The sequence below is a fragment of the Hylobates moloch genome, unplaced genomic scaffold (assembly GCF_009828535.3).
Source record: "Hylobates moloch isolate HMO894 unplaced genomic scaffold, HMol_V3 SCAFFOLD_7, whole genome shotgun sequence".
Taxonomy (NCBI): domain Eukaryota; kingdom Metazoa; phylum Chordata; class Mammalia; order Primates; family Hylobatidae; genus Hylobates; species Hylobates moloch.
This window is the reverse complement of record NW_026652282.1, coordinates 72,434,031-72,445,681: the sequence shown is the minus strand read 5'-3', so window position 1 is coordinate 72,445,681 and position 11,651 is coordinate 72,434,031.

Genomic DNA, 11,651 nt, shown 5'->3' with positions numbered 1-11,651 from the left:
TCAATGGACACTTTATATGTTAGGAATTTTGTAGCTGTAAAGATAAATGAGAACTGTCTTCAAAGAACCCACAGTGGAATTGATAAGGTAAACTCCTCTACAAACAAGTACAATATAAATATAATTTATACATATATACACATAAGGTAATTTTGAAGAGCAGGCAGGATTTCTTTCTTTTTTAATCACAAAAACAACACTTGTAAAAAACTCGAAGAAAGAAAAAAATATATATAATATAATATAAATCATAAGATATCCCCCTCTCACTATCATTCTCGCTCTGTAGCAGTAACTACTTTTAATAGCTCAATTTGTGTCCTTCCAGACTTAGAAAAGGAGCATGGAGATACAGTAATTTACCAAAAAAAAAGCATCATATTCTACATACTGTTCAGGTTTTTTTTTTCATTCAATGAACATTCTACTTTAATGCATATATGTGTGTGCCTGCGTGTGTATATACATATACACATATACATATAATTTATTTTAATGGCTACATAGTTTTCCCAATGATGACATACCATAATTTGCTTAATTCTCCCCCTACTGATATACCTTTAGCTTGCCTCAAGATTTTTCTTATTACAAATAGTGCTTCAGGGAACATATTTTTTCATATGCCCTTGTGCATTTTCTGTATGATAGAAACCTAGACAGTTCATTTACTTTGCATAGGTAATGCAAAGATAGCCACCAAGAAGATGATATCAATTTAGACTCTCTTTAACTGTATGTAATATTGTCCTTTGCACCACTGAATTGCTAATACCGCATAGCATTATTAATTTTTGATATTTTCAATCTGTGACATATTAAAAATATATAAACATAAAAATATAAATAAGTAATAAGAACAATAGTTAAATATGTATTTAAATAAACTAGCCAAATGTTTATTTATATATTTATATGATGTTATATAATCCACATGTGTGTATAATTTTGTTGTTTGTTTGTTTGTTTGTTTGTTTCAGACAGGGTCTTATTCTGTCACCCATGCTGAAGTGCAGTGGCCTGATTATGGCTCCCTGCAGCCTCAACCTCTTGGGCTCAAGTGATCCTCTCACCTCAGCCTCCTGAGTACTGGGACTACAAGTATGTGCCACCATGCTTGGCAAATGTGTTAATTTTTTGAAGAAATGGCATCTCACTTTTACCACCAAGCTGGTCTGAAACTCCTGAGCTCAAGTGATCTCCCCACCTCGGCCTCCCAAAGTGCTAGCATTAGAGGTATGGGCCACCGTGTGTGGTCAAATATTTTTATTTCTATTTATATATTTATTATCGGCATGAGTTAAAATTAACTTTTCTATTACCAAGTTATAAACTTATTTTTCAATTTTTCTTCTACCTAGAAATATGACTTTTAACATAATTGTTTTTATACCAGCCAGATATAAATTCCATCTGGGATCTGTATCTTGTTGTATGGCAAGGACATTTACCACCAAATGGTCGTATCTAGAAAGTCTCTGGAGTCAAATTACTAGGCAATAACCAAGACATACGGAAGTTTTGAGAAGATTGTCATTTCTTTTACTTTTTGTTCCCTGATTACAAGAGCCTCACTGAGAGTGGGCTGTAGCCAAAGAGGCTGATTAAATACAGACCTGGATAGGGTAGAGGGAAGAGAGGGGTTAGTGAACTTTGGGCAAGGGATAGAAGATCAGATTTAATTTCTGAGACACAAGTGCTAAGGACTATGTTAGACATAAAATAAGAATCAGTTGCCTTCCCATACTGATTTAGCCCAGATGTATGTTCAGGGCATAATTATGAACAACAATAGGTATTAGAGACTTTGCCCACAGGTTTACTCGTATAGCCATTGGCTTCACAATTCTAACAAAAATATATAAAATCTCTATCTGACACTGCTTATAAATCACCCAACATTTATTTTTTTACCTCTTTTAGCCGATTAAAACCTATCACTTCAAATTTTCTTCAGGAACGGTTCATTTAAAAGGTTAGTTTTTTAAGGTCATACTTTTACTCCAAGAAAATGAGGCAGTAATGGAATGCATCATTTTCTTTCTTCATAGAGAAACTGTGCAGATGCTCCCTTTTAAGCAGGTCATAATTTTATTTGGAAAATAATTGATCTGTGAGTACAGCTAATTATTATGATTTCATTTTAGCTCATTTGAGTTCTATTTAGCCAATTGGTTTGTTTATATTGCCCTCTGTATTTCTTGTTATACCGAGAAAAAAATCTAGTTCATGCTCTTCTTTCAGTGCTTACATGGACATAAGGATTATATAAATAGCATTGCGTTTAACATGACTGCCATTTTTGTTTCATGCAGGCCATGTCTAAGATTCCTAGGCAAGGAAGGGATAAATTTTCCTCATTACTCAAAAGGCTTTACTTACTGAATTTCAATTATGCCTTCACAAATCTCTTTTAACATCAAGGGTAGATATTGAAAACACATCCTGCGTTCTATATTTGTGGTTGTGTTTATGCAAATTTATTTATGTATGTTTATTATTTATTTTTATTGACTTTTTGTTATCTGCTTGCTGAGGCCATGAAAACTTAACACTAGTGACAGCCCATATGAGAAACTCACTGTTGCATTTTTTTCTTCTGAAAGCGTTAGCATTTTGTTCCATAAATGTAATCACTCTTTCCTGCCTACTGTCTGATGGCTACTGTGCTAAAGACTGGTTACTCAACTGCTGCTCTAGGATTTAAGGGCAAGTTTACAGGACTCTAAATTTCGTGTTCTGAAGGCCTCCATTATACGATATAATTTCTCTAGTATGATAGTGATGTGATGTAAGGGAGTTCTGAGTAATTACACTGATCTCACAGCAATATTCAAAATTGATAGGTGAATATATGCCCCAAGTAAAGGAGTTAGGAAACTATTGCCCAGTTAGTGGGGGCACAGGTTGAATGATAAAATAGTAATAATAATAATAATAATAACAAATATATTTAAAGCTAAGGGACTTATGGGAGGATGCCATTTAATCACTATTTAACTACCATAACAACCCTGTGAAGTAAATACAACTTGTTTCTGTTTCACAGATGAAAAACCCAGAAGTTCTGAGAACTGAAGTAATTTTCCCAGCTAGATAAGTGGTGGAGCCCAGATTCAAAGCTCAGACCCTGGAGCCTAGACTCCTTACATCTCTAATACTATGTTGCCTCCTAAAAACAGAAGGGAAAAGGAAAAATCACAAGCATACATGGAACACCCCCCTACTCTGCCACATGCCTTTTCTTTTCTCTCCCACGTGAACTGTCAAGTGTTTCTGATTTTCTAACTATCTAACTAAAACCTAGAAAATCAAGCCTAAAAATAACTTTAATTACAAATTGAGTGGATCAGCACAACACCCCACCTGTGCAACCTGAGGCTCATGACTCAATCATTCTGCCCTTTGTTTTCCACATCTATAAAATGGGAACAATAACAGGATTCCACCTCACACAGTTGTTATAAGATTAAAGATTAAATGACATAATTTATATAAATTAAACAGAATAGTGCCTGGCAATGGTGAGGGCTCAAAAACTGTTAGCAGTTATTATTATTAAATATCTGTGATTTGGTAATAATATGAAGGAGTTATGAAGTTTCTGTAATTGACATGAATTACTTGTGAAAAAAAATCTGCAGCGTTGTAAGCGCTATGGAAAATAGAGACTAATGGAAATGCTGAATAACAAATAAACTCAATAAGCTATTTAATTCTTTTTGCTTAAATCACTTAACAAAATCACAGCTTCCAAGGGACCATTCAGAAATCACTGTGATATTCTGTTCCATAAACACATTTTCTAAGTTTCCTGTCAAGTCCCCAAAGTATCTTCTTACCACTCAGAGCTTCTATATAAGAGGTGTCTACTTTACAAGTCTGGACAGATCACTTCCTAAAAATACTGGCAGAATCCTGGTGAACACGTTGCAAAGTCTTATGACCATCTATTCTGCAGTCCACCACTGAATAAGCTTTGAGCTCCCTAAAAACTTTTCAAATTGCTATAATGAAGTTAAAAAAAAAAACAAATTTACTTTGAAAAAATGTACTGTTTGTGACCAACCTCTGCATTTTTAAGGTTTTTATAGGAAATTCTGTTCCTGAACAATAAAGCTCTCAATTATTGCTGCTGTCCTTTTGTTAAATAAATGTGTATCCATTGACACTGATTTTCAACTAAAAATCTAGCAGCTCATCTCTTTCTAATTAATGAAGCAATGTATCATAGCAAGTCAGTGTTCAAATACTGTACTAACAAGAATTGGAACTGGGACGGTATTTGATCATTTTTAATTTCTCTGTGTCTAGAGCAACTGCTCTTAATTGAGATTATCCCTATTCGTCTAGTTGTAAACATAAGCTAGAATTTACCACATCTTATTATTGTAGTTTCCTCCAACAGCTGTGGCAACATATATCAAATGATAAGGATAGATTAAAAAATATTAGGACTCGATTATCTGGAGACAAAGGCAAAAGGAAATACGATTAAAATGTATGGACTCATGAAAGATACTAATATAATCAACTCAAACATATTTACTAAGTCCTGGTATGTTGTTAATAAACTGGAAATATCTATAGAAATTAAGAAAGATCCCATTTTTTGAGACAGAAAAAGAAAAAATGTTACTTATATATGTACACTCTCTCTCTCTCTCTCTCTATATATATATATATATATACACACACACACACACACGCACACACTACAATGTAGGTTGCCAAAGAATTTTAGCTTCTATAACGGATCTAATCCATAGTCTTGATTCTACTGTGTAGTAAAAAAGACAGAGTTTGGTGGAAAATGATAATTTCTGCCAAACAAAGGCATCCATGTCTATTCCAATTTCATAATAAGTAACATATATATAGCTATAGCTTTTAATATGTACCAGGTAGTATTCTAAATGCTTTACATATATAATTCATTTAATTTTCATAGTAATCTTATGAGACAGGTACTGTTATAACTCCTTTTATATTCAAAGAAACTGAGGGAAAGAGCATTTAAGTGATTTTCTCATGTTCATACATGAACATGAAGAACTGGCATTTTAGGTTACACTTTACAATAAATGTTGACACTTTCAGAATTGTGTCTTTCTTGCAGTGCCAGCATCTGTGTGTCGACAAAAGTTTACTTGTCCTCATGGTGATGGAGGAGGGGGTACATGTGTGTACACCCTATCTTCTAGGTCTTCACAGGTTTCTGACGTAATACACTTCATTGACTTAATTTTCTCTCTGGGCATCAAAATGCCATCAGCTGTTGATATGCATAAATAATAAATCTCGAGATTTGTTCTGTTACTATTCCCAGGCAGGTTGGTTTTAGGCACTGGTGATACGTCACCGATGTTGCAATCATGGGCACTGGTAATGATGTTGGGTATCCAGCTCCATACCCTCCCCACAGAGTCTCAATATCAAGGAGGCTACAGAAGCATGTCTACTGCCCCACTCCATCACGAGTAAGATATTCACCTCAAAGCCTTCTTATGGGGCAAGGTTGTCCTACAAAGTCACTTCTTAAAGGGAGTAAAGAAAGTAAGGGGGCTGGAATCTCTGTGCCACTCTTCTTCTAGAGTCAAATTTAGGCGCATGGGAAACATAGAAATCCCTGCCGTGACAAACTTGTCTGTATGGAGAAATCAGGAGGATCTTCGCTCACTTATCCCTACCTTTCTGTACTATCCAAGATTTTCCTTTAGGAACTATAGTTGGCATCAATTAGTTTCTCTCTCTGACTGTGATGACCTTCTTAAACATCTTATTTTCTTTCTTCCCTAGGCTGTATTTAGCCTTTGTCTTCCCATTGGCAATGATGATGGAAAAATAATGGGCTACTGAAAAGAGAAGCACAATAGGAGTTATTTCAAAAAAAAATTATCCTTATAAAGTTTGTGTACACACTTAACTGTTAATATTGTATATAATATTCAATTTTTAATGTTGGTTACTACTTCAAAGTGTGGGATTGGGAGGTGGAGATGGATTTAGAGAAGAAAGAGGAGACTATTTACATCACTTTATAAGTCTCTATGCAATTTCACTTGATACAACAAGCATGCGCTCCTTTAGTAACTTTTTTAAAGGTAAATAAAGAAAGAAACTAAAGGTAGAGAATAACTAAGCAGTCAAACAAACAAAAATATTACTTAAAATAGCAGGTAGCAAACTTTCAGAATGCTCGGGAAGGGAAATAAAGAAATAAAACACAGATGTATGAAAAATGAAATTATTTTTATGTAATCATGGATAAACATCTCTGCAATGGGATAGACAATATAAGATATTAAATAACTAAATAACAGATATAATGTTAAAATTGTTGAACTTCTTTTGGTGCTTTTGCCAGAGATAACCTCTTGGAATAAAAGGACTTTCATATGAATTCAAATAAAATTGTTTAGTTTCATAAATGAATTTTCTATCTCTCATTCAGAAAATTCCAAGTGCCATTTGTGAAATTTACCTTCAGATGTTGATTGAAAATATGAAAAGAAGTGTCCAGAAGATATAGTACAAAAGGCAGCTGAGATAGAACAGGCATTGATATAGATTCAAAATCAGAAAGCGTAGCATTTTGGCAGCAATGTGGAAAAAGTGTTTCAAGTGGGAGACAGTGATAAAATATGTCAAATACTCCTGATATTCCAAGAGTTTTCTTAGATTAAAATATCTGGTGCTGAGGACTTCATTTCTGAAAATCAAGCACAGTATCTTCAAGCAAAAATCCCAAAGGAAAAGATATCAAATAGAGCAGCTTGGACTGAAACCCCAAAGGGAAACAATCATGAACCTCCATCTGCTTGTCTTGGAGACTGATACCAAGTTGATCAAATATAATAGTCAGAGCCATAGCAGAGCTGATATGATGGGGCTTTCTAAATATTGAATGATGTCATCTGCAAAAAGAGACAATTTGACTCCTTCTCTTCCTATTTGAATACCTTTATTTCTTTTGCCTGATTGCCCTGGCCAGAACTTCCAATAGAATGTTGAATAGGAGTGGTGAGAGAGGGCATCCTTGTCCTGTGCTCATTTTCAAAGGGAATGCTTCCAGCTTTTGCCCATTCAGTCTGATATTGGCTGTGGGTTTGTCATAAATAGCTCTTATTATTTTGAGATATGTTCCAGTATGTAGCTACCACATATAAGTGAGAACATGTGGTATTTGGTTTTCTGTTTCTGCATTAGTTCGCTTATCATAACGGCCTCCAACACCATTAATGTTGGCGCAAAGGACATAACCTCATTCCCTTTTGGCTACATAGTATTCAATGGTATATATTTACCACATTTTTTAAATCCAGTCTACCACTGATGGACATTTGAGATGATTCTATTTCTTTGCTTTTGTGATTAGTGCTGCAATGAACATATGCATGCATGTGCCATTATGATAGAATGATTTTTATTCCTTTAGGTATATATCCAGTAATGAGATTGCTGGGTGAAATGGGAGTTCTGTTTTTAGGTATTTGAGAAATCACCACACTGTCTTCCAAAAGGTTTGAACTAATTTACACTCCCATCTACAGTGTATAAGCATCCCTTTCCCCCCCCAACTTCTCTAGCTTCTGCTATTTTTAGACTTTTTAATATTAGCCTTCCTCACTGGTGTGAGATGGTATCTCATGGTTTTGATTTGCATTTCTCTAATGATTAGAGATGTTAAGCACTTTTTTTTGTATAGTTTCTGTTCACATGTATGTCTTCTTTTAAAAAGTGTCTACTAATGTCTTTACTCACCTTTTTAATGGGCTTCTTTGCTTTTTTCTAGTTAATTTGTACAAGTTCCTTATAGAGTTTGAATATCAGACTTTGTCAGATCCATAGTTTGCAAATAGTTTCTCCCATGTTGTAGATTGTCTGTTTACTCAGTTGATAGTTTCTTTTGTTGGGCAGAAGCTCTTAAGTTTAACTAGATTCCATTTGTCAATTTTTGCTTTTCTTACAATTGCTTTTGGTGTCTTTGTCATGAAATATTTGCCAGGTTATATGTCCAGATAGCATTTTCTAGGTTTTCTTCTAGAATTTCTATAGTTTAAAGTTTTACATTTAAGTCTTAAATAGATCTTGAGTTGACTTTTGTATATACTGAAAGGAAGGGCTCCAGTTTCAGTCTTCTGCATGTGATAAACCAGTTATCCCAGCACCATTTATTGAATAAGGATTCTTATCCTCATTGCTTGTTTTTGTTGACTTTGTCAAAGATCAGATGACTTTAGGTATGCAGCAATATTTCTGGGCTCCCTCTCCTGTTCCGTTGGTCTATGTGCCTGTTTTTGTGCCAATACCATGTTTGTTTGTTTGTTTTAATTACTGTAGCCTTGTAGTGTAGATTGAAGTTGGGTAATGTGATGCTTCCAGCTTTGTTTATTTTGCTAGGATTACCTTGGCTATTTGGGCTCTCTTTTGGTTCCATATGAATTCTAAAATAGTTTTCCTAATTCTGTGAGGAACGTCATTGTTCGTTTGATAGGAATAGCATTGAATCTGTAGATTGCTTTTGGAAGTGTGGCCATTTTAACAATATTGATTCTTGCTATCCGTAAGTATGGAAAATTTTTCCATTTGTTTGCCTCATCTCTGATTTTTTTGAGGAGTGATTTATCATTCTTCTTATAGAGATCTTTCACCTCTCTGGTTATCTGTATTCCTAGGTATTTTATTCTTTGTGTGGCTATTATGAAATGGATTGTGTTCTTGATTTGGCTCTCAACTTGGACGTTATTGGTGTATAGAAATATTACTATTTTATACTACAAATATTAAATATGTGTCATTATTGTACATTGATTTTGTATCCTGAAACTTTGCTAAGGTTATTTATCAAATCAAGGAGCTTTTGGGCAGAGACTGTGGGGTTTTCTAGGTATAGAACCATGTCATCTTGAAAACATGCATAGTTTGACTTCTCTTCCTATTTGCACGCCTTTTGTTTCTTTGTTCTGCCTGATTGCTCTAGCAAGGACTTCCAGTACTCTGTTGAACAGGAGTGGTGAGATTGGGCATTCTTGTCTTGTTCTGAGTCTCAAGGTGAATGCTTCCAGCTTTTGTCCATTCAGTGTGATGTTGGCTGTGGGTGTGTCAGAGATGGCTCATATTATTTTGAGGTATGTTCCTTCAATGCCTAGTTTGTTGAGGGCTCTAACAGGAAGGGATGTTGAATTTTATTGAAAGTCTTTTCTGTGACTACTGAGATGTTCATGTAGATTTTGTTTCAAGGTCTGTTTTTGTGATAAAATACATTTATTGATTTGCATATTTTTAATTCATCTTCCATCCCAGGGATAAAGCCTAATTTATTGTGGTGAATTAGCTTTCGTATGTTCTGCTGGATTTGGTTGGCTAGTATTTTGTTGAGGATATTTGCATGTATGTTCATCAAGGATATTGGCCTGATATTTTCTTTTTTTTTTTGCTCTGTCTCTGCCGGGTTTTGGTATCAGGATGATGCTGACCTCACAGAATGATGTAAGGAGGAGTCCCTCTTCAATGTTTTGGAATAGTTTCAGTAGGAATGTGCCAGCTCCTCTTTACATATCTGATAGAATTCAGCTATGAGTCCATCTAGTCCTAGGCTTTTTCTGGTTGTTAGGTTTTTTATTACTTATTCAATTTTGGAACTAATTTTCACTCTGTACAAGGATTCCATTTCCTCTGGTTTATTCTTTGGAGGTTGTATGTTTCTAGGTATTTATCCATTTCTTCTATGTTTTTTTAATTTATCTGAAAAAGGTATTCATATTAGTCTCGGGGCTTTTGTCTCACTATGGGGTCATTGGTATTGTCCCCTTTGTCATTTCTGATAGTGTTTATTGGGATCTTCTATCTTTATTTCTTTATTAGTCTAGCTAGGAACTACCATTTTTGAAGGTCTCTTGAGTCAGTAGTGTGGAGACACAATCTCCAAGCAGACTACAGAGTTAAGTCATTCTGAATAGATATTAGGAAGCCAATTGGGCACAAGATGGGGAGGAGTCAGGAAAATGTCTGGAATCTAAGTAAAATCTGATAAAACCTTCTTAAATGCCTTTCCTATCTGCTGTCTGAAATGCTTACTTAAAATGGCTTCCTTAAAAAGGAGATATTAGAGCCAGATTTTGAAAGGTGAGTAGCAGCTCACAATGTAAAAACAGTGGTTTCACAAAGGGAAGATATGATCTTCATTTATCCTCATCTTCGTCACCCAGGGGGGTACTGAGTGGCCCATTCTGAGCCACCAAAAATCTTAAACCAAACTCTATCACGCATGATTCTTTCCTTTATTTTACTTCTCTGCCAACAGTGCTTCATCCCTAAGGCAAGACTGCTGTATTTCCTGTGCCAGCTAGAATGTACATATTAGTGTACTGGGCCTATATCTGTTTTGCTCACCACTATATCCTCAATGCCTAGATTACTGTCCTAATAAATACTAGATAGTTTTTGAATGAATGAATAAATGAATGAATCAATATAAACACACATTCTATTGCAGCTTTTAACACTTCCACAAAAACATTTCTTCATTTCCCTCACTTGAAATTAATGGTTTATTTTATTCACAATATGACTAAGATTCATGAGACATGTCTCCTGCCTGTGATTCATGAGACAAGAAAGGTGACAGAAGAGTAATCAACAGAATTGTTGGCAAGCTTGGTATATGCTTTTAAAAAATAAGCAATGACTTTGAAATATCAAGCTGAATGTTCAAAAGCTGAAATTAGATAACCAAATCTGTCAGGGGCACAGTGAAGATCAGTGTGTCTATAGATGAGGCCTACAGTATCACAGATAAAATGCTGGATGATTCAGCAGCACTCTGTAGGTTACCATTCATCACTGTTATAGCATCTGAGAGGTTTAAATGTGATTAATTTCTACTATTTTAGCTATTTTAAGTCATATATCATATTTTGTAGATCAGACAACTCAATTTTGAGTTGAGTTTATAGCAAGAGAAAAAAAGCCAAAAACACAACCACACAACAAAAACCTCTCTGATACAGCCTAGGTCCTATTTTAAATTTTTTTTAAATAACTCCATGTTAGGTACTATTTTTTTCCTGATTCTTAGTATTTGTATATTTTAAATATGTGTCATTAATGTTTTCAAAAGCTGATTATTTAAATATTAACATCAGAAATACAATTAAGGCACAATTTGGTATCTTTTTAATGATTTTTTAAGCTTTAATAAGAACTGACAATACACATTTATTTACTTCTTTGACAATAATTTTGTTTTGGGACTCATGTGATGGGTAAAAGGCAATGAAAGGGGAAGTGAAGGCTTGATCCTACCTACAATGCACTTTATTTTCTCAGCATTCTATGGAACCTCAAGTTTCAGAGGTGTCTTCCTCTGCAAAATGAGGGGTTTGTATTAAATTATCTCTAAATTCCTTTCTAGCTCTAATATTCTGTGGCCTAAGCCCTCCTCTGAAGTCTTTTGCTTTTTTTTTGTCTACCACACCTATCATTAGTCTTGAGGTGAAAGTTGCCGTTTCACTTGTATCATTTTACCCTTTGAAAGTCCAAATCATATACTTTTAGAAGATAAAACATGCTGGCTTTTATCAGGAAAGAAGCACAAAAATCACTTTCACAGGTTACATGCCAGTTTGAGAAAAAAAAAAAAAGGAATG